The 22898-nt window shown below is 37.4% G+C and overlaps 2 pseudogenes across 2 annotated transcripts; one reads left to right on the forward strand and one right to left on the reverse strand.

Annotated features, from left to right (window-relative positions):
* Positions 1–3908: 3908 nt before the first annotated feature.
* LOC308260552 (large ribosomal subunit protein mL42-like) lies at positions 3909–4383 on the reverse strand (annotated as a pseudogene). The gene is made up of 2 exons: positions 4358–4383; positions 3909–4269 (listed from the first exon to the last, which is right to left on the reverse strand). The product of its transcript is annotated as a large ribosomal subunit protein mL42-like (transcript).
* A 3329-nt stretch (positions 4384–7712) lies between these two features.
* Positions 7713–9019, forward strand: LOC308260562 (serum response factor-binding protein 1-like; annotated as a pseudogene). Its single transcript has one exon. The product of its transcript is annotated as a serum response factor-binding protein 1-like (transcript).
* The last annotated feature ends 13879 nt before the right edge of the window (positions 9020–22898 follow it).

Raw genomic sequence — 22898 nt, forward strand, 5'->3', positions numbered from 1 at the left:
TTAATAGAGTATAAGTTGGTAGAGGCATACATGCACACATCACCCAATTAACCCTTTCCCAATTCTCACCCCATTTCCTCCACCTCCCTCCTTTTCATGTTTGGCTTAGTGCTTGACTTTGATATATTTGTGAATGTACATAATGTACATTAGGAAATTTCTCTCTTCCCCTTTCCAATCCCCTTCAGGTTGATTTATTTTCTCATCTATGGTTTTTCTTTCTTCATCTAGAATCCTTCTTATGACTTCATAATGTTCAAAAATTTTCTACCACTTTGTTGACATTCTCCCTCTGTACAGCCACTGTTCTCTGATCCTTGGTCAGCATATTTGGAAATCATTTTTAATATATTCTCAGGTGATTTATATTGTTCTGTTTCTTTAGACATGGTTTTGAATATTTGTATTATTCTTTTGCTTAGGACAACTTTTCCTAATTTCTTATCTTCTTTTCTTCACTATGTTAGTGCCTGATTATAAAAAAAAACCAGACACTTTCCATGTCTTCATGGATCAATTTCATATAGGAGAAAACCCCAGCAAGATAGTAATGCATGCATGTCTATGTTTGTAGCTGCACAATTCACAACTGTCAAACTTTGTAATCAGCCAAGTTGTCCATTAACAGTTAAGTGGATTACAAAATGATGGAACATATATACAGTGGAATTCTACTAAACCATAAAGATGAATAGAATTGTGTCATTTGCAGCAAAAATGATGGAACCAAGGAATATTGTGCTAAATGAGAAGAGTAAAAAAAAATTGACAGATATATTCCATCATTTGATGACCCTAGGGAGAAATTGGGACACCGGAGAGACTTGAGACAAGGAAGAAAAACCTTAGTAAAGTGAAGGAGGATACTAAACTGATGGAGATGGGATGAGAAAGAAAAACCTGAAGAGAAAATACTTTCTTGTGGTACTGGGGTTCCTAGTAACCATTCTATCTCCAGGCTACACTCCCAGACACCTTTTTTTTAATTTTTATATTTTTATTTGGAAACAGGGTCTATTAAGCCAGCAAGGCTGGCTTCGAACCTGCATGATCCTCCTGTCTCCGCCTCCCAAGTGCAGGGATTAAAAGTGTGTGCCAACATGCTGAGCTGAAGAGAAAATACTTTAATGGACATAATGTACATATACAAATTTATAAGTGACAATCAATGTATAGATCATGAGAATGTGGGAAGGGAGAAGGAGTAGAGTGGGGTGGGAATTTTGGGAAGGCTCACCCAGTTCTGTGTGCATGTAAGCCATTATCACCCTGAACTTCATCATGTTGTATGATTACAATGCACAAATAAAAAATTACATGGCATATTCCAATTATTTTTCTTATCAAACAGAAGCAAAAAACTGTGTTTTTGTTTCTTTGTTTTTTTCATATGCTAATTATGTGCTTAACTAGGGGAAACCTATGGCAACTACCAGTCATAACACTCTTTCCATTATTTCTTCTGCAATTAGACTGTGCTCTGCTTGTCAAAGCTTCAAGACTGGGAAAATGGCAAGTTATTTTGTCATTCCCAGAATTATTGAGGTATTGAATGCATACATGAACAATTTCTTGTCCTAGAGAGAAGTTTAGGTAGGGTTGTCTTTCAGGATCACTCTGTATTGAGAATGGGGGAGATTCAATGCTGTCTACCAGTCTGCATTGTTACCTCCATTCTTCCCTTGGTGTCTAGACTGTTCCACTTCCACCAGCACTCCAATATCATCAAGAAAAAGCCATCCTTCTGTGTTGTTCCTTCAGTTGGGGCACTGAACATGTGACCTATTGCATTACATTTCAAGAGTGAGGCTGAGAAATGGGGAGGGTGTTTTACTGCTCTCTTGTGCTGCACCACAGTCAGGGTCTTTGGTGAGGAGACAGCTAGAATCTTTATCCTTGCTTTCATTCTGCTGGGATTCTAGAGTCTAGAGTTTATCAAGGTGTTTCTAAAATCTCTAACAGAAAAAGTGTCTGAGTAATTGATATATTTGAGTTTGTGGGAGGACAACATCCCACTCTGCTTGCTTGCTGATATCTATGCTTAGCATTATTTTCACTGGAGTTAAAAATGAGGTGCTTGAATGATGCCATCTTAACCACAAGCAAAGTTTGTGGCTGTGGTGTTATGCCAGCAAGAGCAGGTGAAGCAGCTGTTTTTAAAGAAAGGCAATTCTCCAAAAGTAAGATATTCCAAAATGTTATAAGATGTGTTTTGTGTATACACATACATATGCATATATATTCAAATATATAAGTATACATGTATACCTTATAACATATAGGTACATATATACCTATATGGTGCGTGAATGTATGCATTTGTGTGTATACAAATATACACATACATATGAATGTTTATCATATAAAAATATCTTATTTTAAGGAATATATATATATATACAGAGACAAACACATATGAAGGCACTAAAGAAATGAGAAGTAAGGGAAAGAATATGTTTCCTTTATATTTACTCAATATGCAATGGAAATACACCTGTTCTCTTGTCATGTGCATAGAGGGGGCAGCTAAAAGCAGATCCTTTTATTATTTGCTCTCCCATATCCAAATGTAGTTCCCTAACTTCCTGGGTCTCTGAAATTTGTCCTCTTCTTGTAACAAACCTTTGCTTCGAATAGAGACAGTGAATAAATATATGATAATAAAAAGCTCAAAATTATGCTTAATTCATTTAATCATTTCAATTGTAACCAGAATAATCTCCTGAAATAAAGGAGCAATGCCCCCAGAGAGTTCCTGGGCTCTTCCCCACAAATGATTGAGAAAGGTTTGGGGATTATTACTGAGGGATGACTTCAAGCAAAAAGGAAATCCAGGAGCCAGGTCATGTGACATTACACATGTCTCTGTGGCCACATTTTTTAAAATTTTTTGTTGCACTGTAATTATACCTCTTGATGATGTTCAGGGTGATAAATACATACAGGCACACAGCACTCATTGGGCCTCCTACCTTCCCAACCTTTCCTCTCCCCTTCCTTCCATTTCCATGTTCAACATAGCCAATTATTTGATAAGTTTGTATACATACGTAATACACCTCCCTCAGGTTGCATTCTTCTCTCATATAACATCTCTCCTCCTTTGTCTGGACTCCCTCCTTTGTCCCATTTCCCCCCTAACTTTCATATTTTAGGGAGAATATCCAACTTTTCACTATTTTTGACTGACTAATCTCACATTTCATAATGTTCTCCAATTCCATCAATTTCCCTGCAAGTGTCATAATTTTGTTCTTCTTTATGGCTGAATAAAATTCCATTGTTTACATAACCCAGAGTTTTGTAATTCATTCATCTGTTGATGGAATTCCCAGTTGGTGGCATAGCATTACCATTATAAATATACATGTATTTGTCTGGTAGTATCTTTTCTATCAATTGGGGTTGATAGTCTGCTTTGGCATACCTACGTCATATTGCAAGTTTATTCCCATTCTTCTGAGGATCCTTCAAACTGTTTTCCAAACTGGTTCCCCTAATTTGCAAGCCCACCAACAATGTATTAAATTTTCCACTTCTCCACATCCTCTTCAGCATTCGTTGTTGTTTGTGGTTTTTTTATTTATTTTTATTGGTGCATTGTAGTCATACATCTTAATGGTATAAAAGACTTGTGGAAACATAAATTCACACATCACCCAATTAGCCCTTACCTGATGTTGTATGAGTTTTTAACAATTGCCTTTCAATTAGAGTTAGGTGAAATCTCAGGATAGTTTTCATTTTAATCTCTTTGATTGTTAATGATGTTGAACATTTTTCTTTTTTTTAATATGTGAAAAAACATTTTATTATTTTACTATATAACATATTAGTGAATACACCAGATTGCATCTTCTCATATGGCAAATGAAGCACAGGATAATATTTCTCCTCGAACCTCAATATCATCTGTCTTTCGGAGGATTCAATTTCATACGACATCTGTGATACTGTCCACGAGGATACCAACGGTGCTTAGTAGTAAAGAACATTTTGCTAAGTTGTTCTATCATGGGTCCTTGCTCAAGGGGTTCATCTTTCTCTTCCAATCTGGTTTTCAGCACTTGTTCCTGTGTTTCTTCATTATTGTGCACAGGATCAGGTCGAGGGATAGGCTTGGTGCGATCTTATGGTATGTCCACAGAAGGGTGGTAGCACACTATCGTCCTGCCATCAGATGTCAAGGCAAGCTCTACTTTGTTTGAATTGGAACTACATTTTTCAAGATGGTTCCCTTTGATAGCACCTACTTTATTGCCACCACTGCTTCCATGGTATCATAAGATGATTACCAAGCGGTATGATAAAAGATGTTTTAAAAGAAGCTATCTTTAAAATCTGCTTCTAGGCACACCAATTTTCATTCCGCGAGAACGCCATCTTGGCTCTATCCGGGTCCTCCCACATTTTTCATATATTTACTTACTATTTGTATTTCTGGATACAAAATCAAACTTAAATAATCAAAAGCTTTTCTATATACCAACCATAAATATATTGAGAAAGAAATCCAGAAAACATTTCCACTTAGGATATCCCACCAAAAAATAAAATACTTGAGAATAAACCTAACTAATTAAATAAAAGTACCTGTACAATAAGTTATAAAACATTGAAAAAAGAAATCAAAGAAGACCTTAAAAGATGGAAAGATCATTTATATTCATGGATCTGCAGAATAAATATCATCAAAATGGCCATACTTTCAAAAGTGATCACAGATTCAATAAAATACCCATTAAATTATCAAAGTCATTCTTTACCAACATAGAAAAATAAGTCCTTAATTTCATTTGGAAAAACAAAAAATAAGAATAGTCAAAGTAGATCTCAGCAACAAAAATCATGCAGGAGGAATCACAATACCTGACTTTACACTACACAGCCATAGTTATAAAAACAGCATGGTACTGCCAAAAAAAAAATAAAAAGATACATAGACCAATGGAGCAGAATAGAAGATTCAGAAATAAATCCTCACACTTACAGCCAAATTGATTTTGACAAAGGTGCCAAAAACATGCACTTCTGAGGATCCTCTACACTGTCTTCCAAAGTGATTTCACTAATTTGCAATCCCACCAACAATGTATTAGAATTCCCACTTCTCCACATCCTCCCCAGCATTTTTTGTTTGTGTTTTGAATCTTGATATGTTGAGGAATGTGTATTGCTAGAATTGTGTTAAGAATTTTTGTTTCTATGTTTATCAAGGATCTTAGTCTATAATTTTATTTTCTTGAGTATCTTTATTTTGTTTGGTATTAAGGTAATATCTTGCCTCAAGGAAAGAGTTTGAAAGATTTCCATTCCTATTTTATAAAATAATTTGTGAAGAATTTGGTTTAGTTCTTCTATAAATGTTTTTAGATTCAACTGGAAATATATCTGTCCTGGACTTTTAATTGATGGAGGCTTTTTATTTCTATATCTTTCTTATTGATTGGTTTATGTTTTCTATAACCTTTTATTTCAATTATGAGCCTGATGTAATGGGTGATTTATTTATCCCCAGGAAAACTCCTACTGTTCTGGGCAGCTGTGATCTTATGAGATCTTTCCAGCTACTTGCTTCAGTACTCATGGCACTCAAACACTGTAGGAAAAGAGTTTATAGCCTTCCAAACCTTTCACATGGTTGGCTTAGTTATTTAACCCAAGGACACCACTACTGATGAAAAAGCTGTGGTGATTGCTGGAGACTCTGCAGGGATGGGGTAATGCTGACTCTGGGTTTTGCCTGAGTATCCCTGGATGTTCCAGATTTCTTGAATATTTTGGAGTTGTTTATAGTCTTCTCTATATTGTTGACTGTGTAGTCATTTTTAACTGAGCCATCTTCTAGAAGTGAGATTATTTTTCATGTGGTCTAGTCTGCCAGTGATGGTTTCTGTTAAGAACTTTATTTGCTTTTCTTTTTTAATTTTAATTTTAATTTTTTATTAATTTTTGGTACTGGAGGTTAAATGCAGAAGAATTCTACATTTGAGCTACAACCTCAAAACTGTGTTTTACTTTATTTTAATCTCTTTATTGTAGTATTGTAATCATGCATCTTAATGGAGTACAAGATGGTAGAAGCATACATGCACACATCACCCAATTAGCTCATGAGATCCTATGAGGGTTTGTTCATTGGATGGTGCCTGTTTAGAGTTGGAAAGTGAACAGCTATTGAATTACATATTTTTACTTTCTACCAAAACTTTGGAAGCAAACTTGTTTTGATTTTTTTTGTTCTATCAAATTGCTATCTTCAAGATATTCTAGGCAATAGGAAAAGATGCTCTTTTATAATAAGCATTTATTTTCCTTTGTGTGTGTGTAGTATAAAGGCTTAACATTTATTGCCAAAAAATAACAAAATAAAAGAAATTATCACCACCACCATCACAAAAGAGCATAGCTCATCTAAAACAGACCACACAGTTAATACATTTAGTGATAAAAATACAAAAACATCATCACAATATTCAAGACATCTGTGAAAACATGAAACAATAGAACTTACAGATAATAGGCACTGAATAAGTTTTAGAAGCCCAAATATAAGACATTAGAAACCTCTTTAGAGATGAATATGTATGTACAGGAGGCAAGCAGAACCAAGACCTTAGAACTTCTTCATGACACATAATAATCAACAAAGAGGTCAAGAAGAGAATCTTAAATTCTTTATGAGCAAAAATATCACAACATTCAGGGTGAAAACAGTAAAAATCACTCTACGCTTCTCATCTCAAGTCATCAAAGGCAGGAGGGCATGACATGATATATTTCAAACCATGAGAGAAAACAACTTCCAATCAAGACTACTATATCTACCAAATATGTCTTTCAAAATTGACATAAACATAAAAACCTTTTATGACAAGAAGAAATGAAAATAATTTATGACCACCACATCCAAAGTAGAGAAAATACTTGCTACAGCTAGATATAAAATGTCCCCTAAATATCTCATTTATAAATGCTTAGAATTGATATAATTGAGCCATAACTGTTATAGTGCCAGGAGTGGATAAACCCATTGTAATGAATTTACCTTAGTGGTACCTGGTCTACTAGTAGAGTGTAGCTAGAGGAGGTGTTCTCTGGGCTACAGCCTTGGAGATTATATATGGATTCTTCTCCCCTGGCTTTTGTTCTTGCCTCTGGACTCCATGATTTAAGCCCAGTTCATGTGATTTCCCTTTCTCCACTTCTTGTCACTATGCCCTGGGATCTGTAGTCCCTGGCCTCACATGAACTAAACCCAAAACAGTAAGAAAAAAATCTTCTATTCTCTATGTAGTCAATCTTTTAGATTATAGATGCAAGATGTTGATGGATAGAAAACTTAAAAAAAAAACCAAATAAATGCCAGAATCAAATATGGGTGAATTACACCAGATAAGCAATTAAATAAAAGAAAAAATAACACTATATTAAACAGAAAATATAACTCAACATGACAGGATACAAAAATCATCTCTCAATAATACCACTAAATGTCAGGTTCTAAACTCCCCAATTAAAAGGCATATACTGGCAATGTGGATTAAAGAACATAATCCAACTATATGCATCTTGCAAAAAACTCACATTAAAGCTAAAGATATTCATAGGCCAAAGATGAAAGAATTTTTAAAAAATTTTATGCAAATAGAGACCAAAAGGTAGCCAGCACAACTCACGTGTTAGCAGACTTGGATCCTCCTCCATCTACCATGGTGCTGCCAGGAACTCTGATCCTCAGTAACAAGGTTGTGAAGATGAGAAAAGAAATGAAGAGAATATGAGTTTTGGTTATCCAAAACCTCAACAGGAGCATTGGCAGACTGAAGTCAAAGAAGCTAGTCATTTGAAAAGTACTGAAGATGTACTATTAAAATACAAAGGCAGGGGTGTCTGCTTGAAGAAATCTATGCCATGAAAGAATTAAAACCTAATACAGTAACTAAATATGTTCTTGGTGGTGATATCAACATTGAAAAAAATCTTCAAAAAGTCAGATTCTACTGCAACTGAAAGCAATTGCCAGGTTAGGAGTTCACTCTCTTCTGAAAAAAAAATATATTGATATGTTAAAGCTATTGTCAAAACCTTAAAAATGAAAGACAAAACTCTACTCAAGTTGAATTATCAAAGAATACTTCAAAAAATAATTCTAAAGATACTTGTTGTTCAAAGAATGATGCAAGTAATGTACAGCATGAAGGAACTGTTGCCAGTGAGCATAAAGTGAAATAAGCCAAAAAAATGGCAAAAAACAGTAAATGATTCAAAAGAAAAAAATAGGTAAGATGAAACATTGACCCAATGCAGTGGGCATCCCAAATTCTCTTCCAAAGCCTTTGTGAAAGGATTCTGCGCTTCCCTCTGAACCCCAGAAGACATATGTTGAGCCAAAAATGAACACATTAAGACAAACCAAAACAAAGAAAGGGTCTGATAACTCACTTGATGACAACAGTGATAACAAAGAATATTTACACAAAGAAGAAAAAGAGTATTTTGATGATAGTACAGAAGAAAGGTTCTGCAAACAGTCTTCCATGTCCGAAGATAGTAATAGTGGTGATGGCGATGACTTCTTCATTGGGAAAATCAGGCAGACACAAAAGAAGGAAAGTAATCATCATCCTTCATATAAGGAACAAACACCCCTCCAACAAGCATTACCCAAAGAAGATACACATGAAACGCATTGGGATGTAAGAAATGACAAAAAAACAAGCCAGGTACAGAAGCCAGGAAATTAGAATCAGTGTTTTATCACTCTTTATCTGAATCTAAAAGTTCTAGAAGTGATTTCAGAAAACAAGCCCCAAAGAACAAAACCCCAGACTTTCTAAATCATGAACCTCATATCAAGAATCAGTTTTAAAAGACCACAGAAAGAGAACTTGAAAATACAAAACAGCAATTACACTTGCCTCTTCATCCTTCAAGGGAAATCAGCAGGAAACAAAAAGAACAGCAGTCTAACACTGCGATATTGCAGAGGGAAAAAGTACATTTGTTGATTGATTAGTGCTATTTTTGTGAACTTTCCATCCAAAAGGTTTTTTGTTTTTATCTAGCACATTAACATGTAATGGAATAAGTATCTTTTGCAGAGGTTGTAGAGTACAGGTGACCTACAGCATCACATTCCCAGAATGAGTCTGAGAGCTAGGAGGGCTTTCTTCATCTTGGTCTCTCATGATGCACCAGTCAGAAGCTCTGGTCAGAGAGTGTCAGAAACTTTGTCTTTGTTTATACTCTTCTGAAATGCTTAAGCCTTTCAAAAGTATCTGATATCTCAGAAAGGAAATGTGTCTGTGAGTTATTACTATGCCTCAGTGTTTGGAGAAGAGAATTTTCCCCTCTGCCCTGCTTGCTGACACCTTCTCTGTGCATTCTCATACTAGAATGAAAACTTGATGCTCTTGAGTGGTGTTATGTCTACCAATAAGCAAAGTTTGTGGTTGTGGAGTAGGGCCAGCGATACCTGGTAGAGTAGTTGATTTCACCAAAAAGAATTTTTATGGCGAGATATTTTTTTAAAATGTCCTATACTGTAGATGTGCATGTTTATACATTTTTACTAAATCTATTTGTATGTATTTTTAAATATATAGATATATACCTTAACATATATAAGTATATAAATATAAACCTATGTACCTTTAAACATATAGGGACATTATATGCCTATATGGTAGAGATGTGTGTGTGTGTGTGTGTGTGTGGCATGAAACATGCATATAATGTTTATATATGTATATATTTATATAAATATATGGAATATGTTTAATGTTTATATAGAGAAATATTTTTATATATACAAATATGTTTACGTATTTTAATGCACACACATAAGAACACAAAGTAGAATCATAGAATCGTGATGGAATGGGATCCAAGGAAATGGATATGTTTGTTTAAAATTTTTTCAGAAGTCGGGCGTGGTGGCGCATGCTTGTAATCCCTGCACTTGGGAGGCGGAGACAGGAGGATCATGCAGGTTCAAAGCCAGCCACGCTGGCTTAAAAGACCCTGTTTCAAAAATGTAAAATAGGTCTGGGAGTGTAGCCCCGAGGTAGAAGGGCTTACAAGAACCCCAATACCACCACAAAAATAAAAAATAAATTTTTTTCAGAAGAGAAAGAGAGGAAAATGGTGGCATTAGAGGCCAGATGGCAGCGTGGTGCCTGCCACAACAAGAAAAGTGATTTTTGGAAGAACATCCCAGAAAAGATCAGAAGGTAAGAAAGTAGAATGCTCCTGCTGCACATGCTCAGGCTTTTTTTTTTCCCCTTTGGGTCTGGGAATGGAATCCCGGCAAATTCTACCTCTGAGTTACACCCCTTGCCTTATTTTTTATTTTTTATTTTGAAACAGGGTCTCACTAAGTTGCAGAGGGCATCACTAATTAGCTGAGGCTGTCTGCAAACATTCCAGGCATGTTGGAGGGAGCCCAGAATGGCCGGGCCAGGATGCCCAGCCAAGTGTCCCAGGGGCCTCAGCACTCCTGGCCACCATTTTCCTCTATGCCATGCTGGGGGCCTTGGTGTACTTGGAGCAGCAGATGCCAGCCGGCAAAAGTACGGGTTCCAAAGAGAAGAGTGCTCCTGAGTCAATATTTCTTACTGGTCAACAATGGGTTTATCTCTCTTGAGGTATTTATATAGTTACAGGTCAATCAATATCCTTGTGCTATCACCACCGGAATATAATAAAAGACCAATCCAAAGCACATACATTACAGGTAGGTTAATCAATAACCCCGTGCCATCACCACCTGATCTGAACATCAACACCTGATCTTCTCTTAGACCTTTTACTTTGAACCTTCTATGACCCCAAACCTTGTTGACTCTGGGTGAAGGACAGTCAGTTGAGTCAGAAATATTCTTTTAGGGGAAAACCTTAATGGCTCCCCACAGATGCTGCTTTCTGTGGTGAAGCTGTGGGCCTACACTCTCATTGGGGAGATAAAATCTATTGCCGCTAAGTACTCAGGCTCTCAACTTCTGCAAAAGACACATACTATTTTCCTTTATTATAAAATATTGAAGAGGAGAGACCTACATGGCAGCAGTGGCAGCAGCTAGTATTTCGAAGAGGCAGAAAGATCCAATCCAATCCACCTTGAATTTTTTAAGAAATCTTTCCAAAAGTAGAATGTTCCTGCTGCACATGCTCAGGAATTCTAGACAAGATACTATGTAAGAAAAATGTTCGGTGTGTGTCAGAGGGAGTCCCACATAGAGGGGTCAACCAGTGCATGTCCATTCAGGGAGAAAATGTTGCCCGTGGCCTTTGCACTCCTATGCACAGCACTGGGGGGGAGGGTGCACTTGGGGCAGCAGAACCTGCTGTCCGTGGTGAAGCTGTGGACCTCTGCCTTGGTAGGGGAGAAAAAATTCATTGCTAATAGGTATTCAGGCTCCCAGGTTTTGCAAAATATATGTACTATTTTATTCTACTAAAAAAAAGTGGAAGAAAAAATGGAAACCTCAGTAGACAATCTGCCCACAGTGACAGAAACCAGAGCATTCTGCACAGCAAGGCCAGTGCTGGGGCCAGCGTTGACAGGATTGGGGCCTACTGAGGAGTTAGGCCGGTGCCTGGCTATGCAGGTTGAGATCGGGGCCTGTGGTGTGGCGAGACTGGGACTGGGACCTGCGGGGCCAGAATCAGAGCCTGCCAAGCTGCGAGGCCAGTGCCGGGGCCTGGAAGACCAGTGCTGGGTCCTGCTGAACAGCAAGGCCAGTGCCAGAGCCAGCAGAGCCAGGAGACTGCCAAGCAGTGAGGCTGGGACCAGGGACAGCTGCACAGCAAAGGGCCAGTGGATCCTGGAAATCTTGAGGTCAGGAAGCAGTGGAAATTGCCATTGTATCACCCCATCTCTCACCATATCTTTAGATCCAAGTGACCTCTATTAAAAAATTGGGTGTAAGTGGATTTTTTCATCAAAGACACTCACCTTCTGGTTGTCATGATTTCAGCAAATGAGAAATAGTGTGGAAAATAAAAGTAGGATTCCAAGGAAGAGATAAACTGTAATTCATTGGGTGTGGAGAAGTTGAAACTCTAATACATTATTGGTGAGATTGTGCTTTAATGCTACCACTTTGAAAAACAGCATGGAATATCCTCAGGAAAATGAAAACAAGCTTACCATATGAATCATCAATACCACCTTTGGGTATCCACCCCAAAAAATGAAAACCAAACTACCAAACCAATGCATGAGTGTCTATGTTCATAGATGCACAATTCATCATTCCGAACTATGGAACCAGCCAAGAGGTCCATCAACAGATGAGTGGATTGAAAAACTATGGGATATGTACACAATGGAATTTTACCCAGCCATAAAGGAGAACAAAATTATGGCATGTACAGGGAAATGTCACAAAATATAAGAAATCACACTTTCCAGAATATGTGAAAACTAGGGAGAAATGGGTAATAAGAGGAACTCTAGTTGAAGAAGGAGCCTTATAGAGGAGCAATTAAGGTGACCTATCTGAGGGGATGGGAATGGGAAGATGTAAGCTCTTTAAAGTATATAATGTACATAAACATATAAAAGACAATCACTAAATCAAGCATGGGAATGAGGGAAGGGAAGGAATGGGATGGGGATTGGATAAAGATAATTGGGTGATGTGTGCATGTATATCTCCACAAGATATGTATTCCATAAAGATGTCTGACTACAACACAACAAGAAAAATATATTAAAATTGATTTTTTTAATTTTTCAGTGTTAAGCTGAAACATCCCTCTTCTCTTTCAATTGCAAGGTGAGAGCAATTTAAACCAGATTCTCTTATCATATATTCTCCTAAAAACAGAAGCAGCTCCTCACCTTCCTAAAGCCCTAGATTGCATCCTCCACTTGTCAGATCCAACCTGTTCCTGAATTCAGTGAACAAATAGATAATAATGAAAAGCTCAAAAGTAAACACATGCTTGGAATCAGTTCTGTTGTAAACTGATTGGCCACCTGAAAGAAAAGATTAGAATTCTCATGAGGCTGTCCTCCTAGGCTCTGCCTTACATAGGATTAGGTTGATGTAGAGATTAACATTGGGAGAGGACTTCCATCAGGAAGGAGAGTTAGGAGCCAAGCCTTGTAATGTGACACAAAACACTGGAAAATATTAGGGAGACAGAGATACAAATAGCTCTGAACTACACAGGTCCTACACACCCTGTGGTAAACCCAGATAGCTCATCTTATGATAAAACTCAATCTCAGAGAAAGTAAAGCACCATGAGACTTTCCACGTTTCTCCTGATGGCCACTCTGACCCTGTGCTGCTATGATGGTGAGTATCATTATGAGCCATCTAGTACCATCCTTTGGTGAAGTCTCTTCTCTGAAAACTACAAAGACCTATTTAGAGTGGGATCAGGTTAAAGAACAGACAAAAATTATAAACTTTTTCCTAAGATTCTTGAACTAGCTCTCTAAATGACCAGAACTAGTATGACTAATTTCATAAAAAATAGCGTTTTAGGGGGTACAGGGTATTCAACCTAGGGATATTCTTCACCTGAACCTAAACCTATTTGTTTTAATTCTGAAAGAAAATTTTGCTGTGTTGCTGAGAGTGTCCTTTTCTTGCTGATACTGACTTCAAATCTGCAATCCTCTAGTTTCAACCATAAAAAAATACTGGGGTTGCATGGATGTACCATCCTTCCCCGTGAAAACAAAAAAATCTTTGACAAGAATATCATACAAGACATATTTTAAAGACTGTGCTCTCCAGAAAGAGAAAGGACATATGTTTTCTCTAATATTCCCAAAATAGGTACTATTAGGAATACCAGAGGGACTACAGATAATTGAGGGGAAACTTCAGCAAAGCTGAATTGGAAGGGTAGGAGACAAAGAAGGTGAAGGCTGAGTTTGATTAACTAAGGGACTACATCTAAATATATGAAAAAGTACAAATGTAGCATGGTTAACCTGGACACTCAGTGTTGGGAAGGGGGAAAGGGAAGGTAGGGGGGAGGGCACCAAGAACAGTCTGATTGTATGCCATTTTCAATATAATCCACATAAAAATAAAAACAATTATAACAGCAATAAAAAAATAAATGTGCCCTGCCAAAAAAAAAAGACTGTCCTTTCTAAAATGTCACTTCTGGACTCAGATATGTGTTTTAGAAACAGCAGGAAGCATTGGGAATCTGGGCACTGCCACTTACCAGTCGTCTAACCAGAAGCCAAAATGCTGAACCCCCTAAGACTTTTCTCGTCACTGGGTCTTTAAGGTAGCAACAAGGGCAACTATGATAAGAGTGGGCAAGTAAGCACATCAAGAGCTTAGGCATATAGTCAATATCTGTAATAGTCTGATGGTCTCTTTCTCAGAAATTTTAAGGTGTCACTGAAGATGACAGTTTCCAAATTCCAAAATTGAGACTAATGAGATGCCATGGTTGAAAAGGTAAATAGAAAGATACAAGTACAAGAAGAGCCACTGTTCCCTGAATTTTTTAATATTAACTTTTAAATAGGTTATAATAATAAAAAGCAGTTTTTTATTGTCCAGTCAGTTTTCTGATAAGGCTGAAAGATTCAGTACCAGAAGCAGTATAATACTCAGCACAAAGACTTATTTTTTTCCAAAATTATTTGTAGCTATTTATTAATTTCACTTTTATTTGTATTCTGTGTCTTTGGGAATGAGCCAGGTCTCACTCTTCCTATCACCTTCTTAATGTCCTCTTTTTGCTCATTGTTGCCTCTGACCATACAATATCCAAATTCTTTCCCTAGTGTGAAGTTCTCTAAACAAGGATTAAATTAGTACCAGACTGAGGACCTTCTATTAAACGAGCTACCAAAACCTTAGAGGAGCAAAGCCTGGTGTGCTTTTCTGTAATCCCAACTACTCCAGAGGCTCAGCAGAAGGGATGGTAGCATGACGCATGCTTGAGCAGCATAGTGAGACTCCATCTAAAAGTAAAGAATAAAAGAAAATAAAACCTAAACCTTGGAGAAATGTGATATCCAGGCCAGGAATACAACAAATGTCCCAACAATTCCACTGAGGTAAAAAATGAGCCCCAGTTCTCTCTTTTCATACTTTCCAAGGCTCTAAATATCACTGCAAAGAAAAGACAACCATTATTTTCTGATGGGTGTTGAACTGACAATCTCTTGTAACTTCAGCTTTCCAACTCTAACTGTATTCAATGGCATCATCAAACAATCCCCACTGGATCTCAGAATATGACCTCTCCACATTATAAAATTTCACTTCCTCTACTCCAGATTTACTCTCACTTCTCTGAGATCTGGTAAGATTCTAACTGTACCATTCACTTCAGAATGGATACTCTAAAGCTCCTCACCAGAATTCTACACTAATAAGATGCCACTCACCTGGAAATCAAAAAACATTATTATTCAAATCTAGAAAAAATAAATTACAGTGAACTAACAAGGCTTCAGAAAGTAGTTTGTGTGCCTCATAAACAATCAAAATGAGTATCAGAATTCCTAGCAGTGCTTTTTGCTCTATGATCTTGAATCTGTTGCCACCCAGAGGATAGGGCACTGACATTGTCACAGTCATAGAATGGTAACATAAAACCCTGGGATCCCATCTAGTCCTAGATCAGAGATCCATGGGGAAAACTGACTCTTTTTAATCAAATTTTATTTCTACTCTCATGCTCCAGCAAATGCAGTTCCATGTCCAGAAATTGTTCTTGAATTCAGCAGCTTGCTTTCTGAAAATGAATCTTCCTATAAGGAACAACTTGAAGACTTCAATGCACCTGAAGAAGCTGTCCAGGCTAAGCTAAAAGTGAAGAATTGCATAGATAACATGATATTTGCTCACAAATCGTTCATTTTGGGAGTACTGGTAATTTCTTGATTTCTGTACACAGTGACTTCTGAACAGACAAATGGCCAAGTTTGAGGTCAGTCTTCATTCTATGGGAGACACTAGATGGACATAAATCTGCAGGTAGTCTCTGTCAGATCAAAATATTAACAGATGGGTTTCCTGCCAGCCTCACCACCTATGCCCAGAAGGAAGGAACCTCCCAATAGCAGTGCTGCCCACAGTTCCCACCCAGCCATTTATCATGTGTTAATCCTGGACAGCCAGTTACAGAGGAGAATAGAGTCCAAAATTCAAAACATCACGAGAAAGAACTCCTGGGCTGCTCTGTCATCCTTATACCACTCCCTTCCACACATATACAACTCATATCCTTGTTCACCTCAGGGTATATTGCTTGTATTGGGTTGACTAGTTGGCCAATGTGCAGGGTTTGTTTTTATTGCATCAGAACTATGCTTAGTTTCCCACATCAGTGCAGTTTGTGGCTTCTGTCAGAACCAAGAGCATTTGTTGGGAAACTTCATAGACCATTTGCTGTATTAAGCTGTAACCTTTAGAAGCAGCAGTGAAAAATTTACCTTTTCATGTCTTCTCATTTTTCAATTACAGGTTGAAATTTTGAATGATTTTGGACTCAGAGACATGCAAATGTATGGTCCTTTTGTCTTTGTTTTTTATAAATAATCTGATCATTACTGCAAAACATAAAGGTCTCAACATGTTGCTTTAATAAATTAGTTGCCTTGCACATCTTCACTTGTCATATTATTCTATAATAGTTAGTCTTTCAGTGAGGGGGGGTTTGATAGTGAGGTTGCCTGAATAATCAGTCGCAGATGCAGTCACCTGTTACCAATGACATCTTAAGCATCACTCATCACAAAAGAGAATATTTGGTCAGGAATCATCCTACATTATGTTGAAGATTTCACATTCTGGTGGCCAGGAGTTACAAAGATGCTTGGTAGTCACCAAAAAATGCCCTCTCTCATAACCACTAGGACAAGTACAGTCTCATCATTTTCTTTTTTGTGGTCCTTTGGAAGGAACCCAGGGGCTTTCTACCTCCGAGATACACTCCCAGTCCTATTTTATAGTCTTCTTTATATTTTTTGAAACTAGGTCCCACTGAGTTGCGAAGTGACTCACTAAGTAGCTGAGGCTGTCCATGAACCACGATCTTCTGGTCTCCGCCTCCCAAATGCTGGGATTACAATTATGTGCTACCATGCCCAGCTGAGTCTCATAATTTTAACCTTTACATATATTATCAATAAATGCCTACTTTCTCCTCTCTGGATGTCCAATCCCATTCACATAATAGGTTTACTCAATATGGAATCTCATAGGGAGCATTGGCAATGAGAACATGAGGCACTAAGATGATAACATAATAAAACTATGCATTATTTCAAATTTTATGAGGTTTTTCTTTCCCAATACTTATACCTTTTCTGATACAACTATAAAACTATTATTTATTGCCTTAGCTTTCTTTATGTTTTTTAATTATTCTTTTATTTTGTTCTTATAACTAAACTGTTTCCATGATCAGTATCCATGTTTTTTCATCATTTCTTCTGCTTGAACTATTTTGATGCTCATTATCTCTAGGAAGTTTGTCTGTTCAGTAATTGTCCAATAATGATAGGGTTCCTTCAGTTTTTTCTTCCTTTCATATTAACTCTTTGATTTATATTTATTTTTATTTTTTATTGATGCATTGCAGTCATAAATCTCAATGGAGTAAAAGATGGTAGAGGCATACATGCACATATCACCCAATTATCCCTTTCTCAGTTCCCACTCCATTATCTCCTCCCTCCCACCTTCTCATGTGTGGCATAGTGATTGACTTTGATATATTTCTGAATGTACATCATGTACATAAGGAAATTTCTCTCTTCCCCTTTTCCAACCCTATCTGCTAGGTTTCCTTATTTTCTCATCTATGATTTACCTTTCTTCATCTAGAATTTCTCCTATGACTTCATAATATTTAAATATTTTCTACCATTTTGTTGACATTCTCCCTGTATACATACACTGCATTCTGATCCTTGGTCAGCATATTTTTTTTAATTTTTTTATGGTGCACTGTATTCCTACATCATAATGGATATAAACTTGTGTAGACGTACATGTACACATTACCCAGTTAGCCCCTACCCAATCCCCACCCCATTTCCTCCCCATCCCTCCTTCCCATGCTTGGCTTAGTGGTTGACATCTAATATTATAGTAATTTATCCAAAATTGATGATAATCTTACATAACAGATTCATTTGTCTGATATCAAGCTTTTGATCACTTAGAGATAACATTTCAATATTTCTTTTTGCTTTATTTCTTATCAGAGGATATTTTTTATTTTTTTAAGGTGAAACTATCATACATTTACTTATTTATTTTTCAGAAAAAATCTGTCCTAACATGAAATATGTTTCAATTATTGTCGCTTTATAAGGTTTGAAATCAGAAAATGTACATCTTCTAGCTTTGTTCTTTTTCAAGATTGTTTTGGGTATTTAGAGTTCATATTTCATGTTAGGACAGATTTTTTCTGAAAAATAAATAAGTAAATGTATGATAGTTTCACCTTAAAAAAATAAAAAATATCCTCTGATAAGAAATAAAGCAAAAAGAAATATTGAAATGTTATCTCTAAGTGATCAAAAGCTTGATATCAGACAAATAAATCTGTTATGTGATATTATCATTGTTAATTTTGATTAAATTGCTATAATATTAGATGTCAACCACTAAGCCAATCACGGGAAGGATGGATGGGAAGGGAATGGTGTGGGGATTGGGTAGGGGCTAACTGGGTCATGTGTCCATGTCTACACAAGTTTTTTATCCCATTATGATGTATTAATACAGTGCACCAATAAAAGAATTTTTAAAAATAAATTTTGCACCGGGCGTGGTGGCACACGCTTGTAATCCCCGCGCTTGGGAGGCGGAGACAGGAGGATCGCGCAGGTTCGAAGCCAGCCATGCGCTGGCTTAGGAGACCCTGTTTCCAAAATGAAAATGTAAAAATAGGTCTGGGAGTGTAGCCCCGAGGTAGAAGGGCTTCCAGGAACCCCAGTACCACCAAAAAACAATAAATAAATAAATAAATAAATAAATAAATAAATTTTGCTTTTAAAGTTAAAAAAGATAAATGTGATGATCATAGGCTTATGGTAACATGGAAAATTTGGTGTGTGTGTGTGTGTGTGTGTGTGTGTGTGTGTGTGTGTGTGTGTTTTAAGCTGGTTTGGCTTCCTCTAAATCATTTTGTATCATTTGTTTCTTTATTGAAAATATTTATACAACTTCCGGGAAGATGGTGACCGAGAAAAGCGGGGCTTAAGAGCCCCGCTAACAACAAATCTCCATTACCACAAAATCAGCGCCTTTCATAGCCAGAAAACACCATCACCAGTGAAACCAAAAATCACCAGGCTCCAGAGAGAAAGCGGACTGAGAACAGAGTCACAGAGGAGATACACCGGCCTCGGGCGCGAGGCCGCGGCAGATGCGGCAGCAGCGCCATACTGCCAGAGGCACCGGCGAATTCACTGGACAGCTACAGCAAGCCGAGGTGAGCCACTGCGGAACAGCTAGGCGGGATTTCTCCACGCAGAGAGCATCTAAAGCTCCCAGTGCCTGAGCTCAGCACACGCTGCAGGGATTCAGAGTAGAAATCAAAATCAAGAAGAAAAACGCCAGCCCCATTGCTGAGGGCGTAGCAGCGGCGCCATATTGCCACCGGCGGCAGCAGCAGCGAATTCAGCGAGGCCAGTACAGCTACATCTGCGTACTCAAGAACAGTGAGTCAAATTGCGGGCCACAGAGGAGAAATCCCAGTACTGTACTCCCTGGGACTTGACCCAGTGGGGGAGGGGCGGTGGCAGAGATATCACACCATAGGAGAACGTGCAACCTGGCACCCCCCACAGTCTAAAGCAGCCTCTATCAACTCTCTGGGTCGGAGACTCTGTGATAAAACCCAGTAAAGGAGTAGTGGGGTCCGAGATACTACTGACTCGAGATCCAGAACACCTTAAGGGAAGTCATAGTGACCCAAGGGAAGAACCCAGAGAAGGCACAAACTTCTGAAATCATGGGAAAGAGGAATAATACTGGAGCAATGAATGCCCACAACCCCACAACATCAGAACCCGATAAAACAGAAAATCAGAGATTTCTAGATCAAATCAGGAAAATAACTGTAGAAATAATAGAGGTGCTTCGAAAAGAACTCAGAGAGAGCCAAAAAGAGATAAAGGATGCAATTAATGAAGTAAAGGCCTCAATTCAAAGCACAAACAACCGATTAGAACACATGGAGAACAGAATCTCGCTCTTAGAAGATGAGCAATCCAAAAATGAATGCATAGTTTCTAATCTAGAAAAAAAATCCGACAGCAGGAATCTGATATTGAAGAAATATGGGCCCATTTTAAGAGAGCTAACCTAAGAATAATTGGAATAGAGGAGGGAAAAGAAAGTGAAACCAAAGGGATCAACAATCTCTTCAAAGAAGTAATAGCAGAAAATTTTCCAAACATAGAGCAAGAGGTTGATACAAAGGTCCAGGAAACTTATAGAACTCCCTTTAGACAGGATCGGAGAAGAGGATCTCCACGCCACATAATTGTCAAAATGACCAATGTGGAAGCCAAGCAGAGAATCTTAAAGGCAACAAAAGCAAAGGGCCAAGTGACATTCATAGGCAAACCAAATAGAATCACTCCAGACTTCCCAAACCAAGTCATGAGAGCCAGAAGGGCTTGGAGTAACATATTCCAAACTCTGAAAGAAAACAACTTCCAGCCAAAAATTTCCTACCCAGCAAAACTTTCTATCAAATTAGATGGAGAAATAAGAAGCTTCCATGACAAACAGAAACTGAAGGAATTTTTGTCTTCAAAACCAGCACTAGAGAAAATACTCAAAGAGATTAACTACAAAGAAGAAATAGGTAACACACACCAGAACCAGAGAAACAAGAGTTTCCATCCAACAGACAACTAGATTGGTTATCTGTGGAGATTCATTATTTATGTTAGTCTTTTACCTATCTCTAAATGGTATTGTTTGCCTTTATTGTTGTTAATTTTTAGGATTTCTAGTAGGAATATTAATATACCTTCAGATGTAGCAATTGGAAATATTTTATCCCATTCTATTAGTAACTGTTAACTCTGTTTACATTGTCTTTGGATATACAATTTTTTTATTTTTTTATTTTTTAGGGAGTCTGTATACTCCTCTGTTGCTTGTGCCATTGAAATCATAACCAAGAAATCACTGCCAATTTCAATGTTGTGAGGTTTTATGACCCAGATTTTCTCCTAAAAGTTTATAGTCTTAAGATTTATATTTAGGTCTATTATCTATTTTGAGTTAATATTTGTATATGGGATTAGGTAAGGGTCCAATTTTATTCTTTTCCATGTAATTATTATTTTTTAACAATATTTAGTTAAAAGATTATCATTTCCACCACCAAATGTTCGTGGAAACCTTGTCAAAAATAACTTGACAATATAGGGAAGAATTTAGCTCTAAGCTTTTATTTAACTCCAATGGTTTATATATCTGCCTTTAGAATAGTACTACACTGTTTCAATTATTGTAGCTTTATATGGTTTGAAATCAGAAAATATATATCTTCTAGCTTTGTTCTTTTTCAAGATCGTTTTGGGTACCTAGAGTCCATATTCCATATTAGGATAGATTTTTTTTCTGAAAAATAAATACATAAATATATGATAGTTTCACCTAAAAAATAGAAAAAAATATTCTCTGGTAAGAAAGAAAGCAAACGGCCGGGCGTGGTGGCGCACGCTTGTAATCCCCGCGCTTGGGAGGCGGAGACAGGAGGATCGCGCAGGTTCGAAGCCAGCCGCGCGCGCTGGTTTAGGAGACCCTGTTTCTAAATAAAAATATAAAAATAGGTCTGGGAGTGTAGCCCAGAGGTAGAAGGGCTTCCAGGAACCCCAGTACCACCAAAAAAAAAAAAAAAAAGAAAGAAAGCAAAAAGAAATATTGAAATACTATCTTTAAGTCATCAAAAGCTTGGTATCAGACAAATGAAACTGTTATGTGAGATTATCATTTTTAATATTAGATAAATTGCCATAATACTAGATGTCAACTACTAAGCCAAGCATGGGAGGGAGGGATAGGGAGAGAATGGGGTGGGGATTGGGTGGGGGCTGACTGGGCCATGTGTGCATGTATGTCTACAAAAGTATGTATCCTACTATGATGTATGAATACAGTGCACCAATAAAAAAAAAAGAAAATATTTATACATCTGTGGCTTGGTGGTTGCTGACCAATAGGATGATAGTTTCAGGGAAGAGAGCTGTAGCATTAGCAGAAAAAGATGTTCCGGTACAATTTAAGAGAGAAATGTAGTCCATCCTTCTAGATTCAGTTTGGAATTTATCAAGTCCTAAAGTCTTTCTAAAAGATCAATAGAGAAGAGAAAGAAATGCACAAAATCAAGGACTTGTGGTCTATACCAAGATAGAAGTAAGATTTCTGCAACACTTGACTAGCTAAGAAAAAAAGAGTTCACAAACATGTGGTAATCCCAAGTGATATGCAGTACTGAGGATAGGCAGCAGAGGGAGAAAGAGACTGGAAGCTCCTGAAAAAGAAACTGGCAAAACTGTCTAATTGTGGCACAAACCCAGAGAAGATGCATCCTCATAAAAGGTTTGAGAGGCCCTCAGAAACTCTAACTGAGCTAACTGCTTGAATTCTTTTGTGTCTAATCAGTCTGTAGAGATGGAGATGTGGCTAATTTTTTCACACTGAAAAATCACAAAATAAAATAACACACAATAAGAAATAAAGGAAACATGGCTAATCAAAAAATCAAAATGGATGGTATGAGGTATATACACATGCCTGTATTCCCAGCTACTTGAGAGACTGAGACAAGAGGATCATTTGAGCCCAGGAATTCTACACCAGCCTGGCAAACAACCCATCCCATTTTTAAAATAAATCAAAATAAGTCTCCAGAAATTA

The sequence above is a fragment of the Muscardinus avellanarius genome (assembly GCF_963383645.1).
Source record: "Muscardinus avellanarius genome assembly, chromosome: 1".
Taxonomy (NCBI): Eukaryota; Metazoa; Chordata; class Mammalia; order Rodentia; family Gliridae; genus Muscardinus; species Muscardinus avellanarius.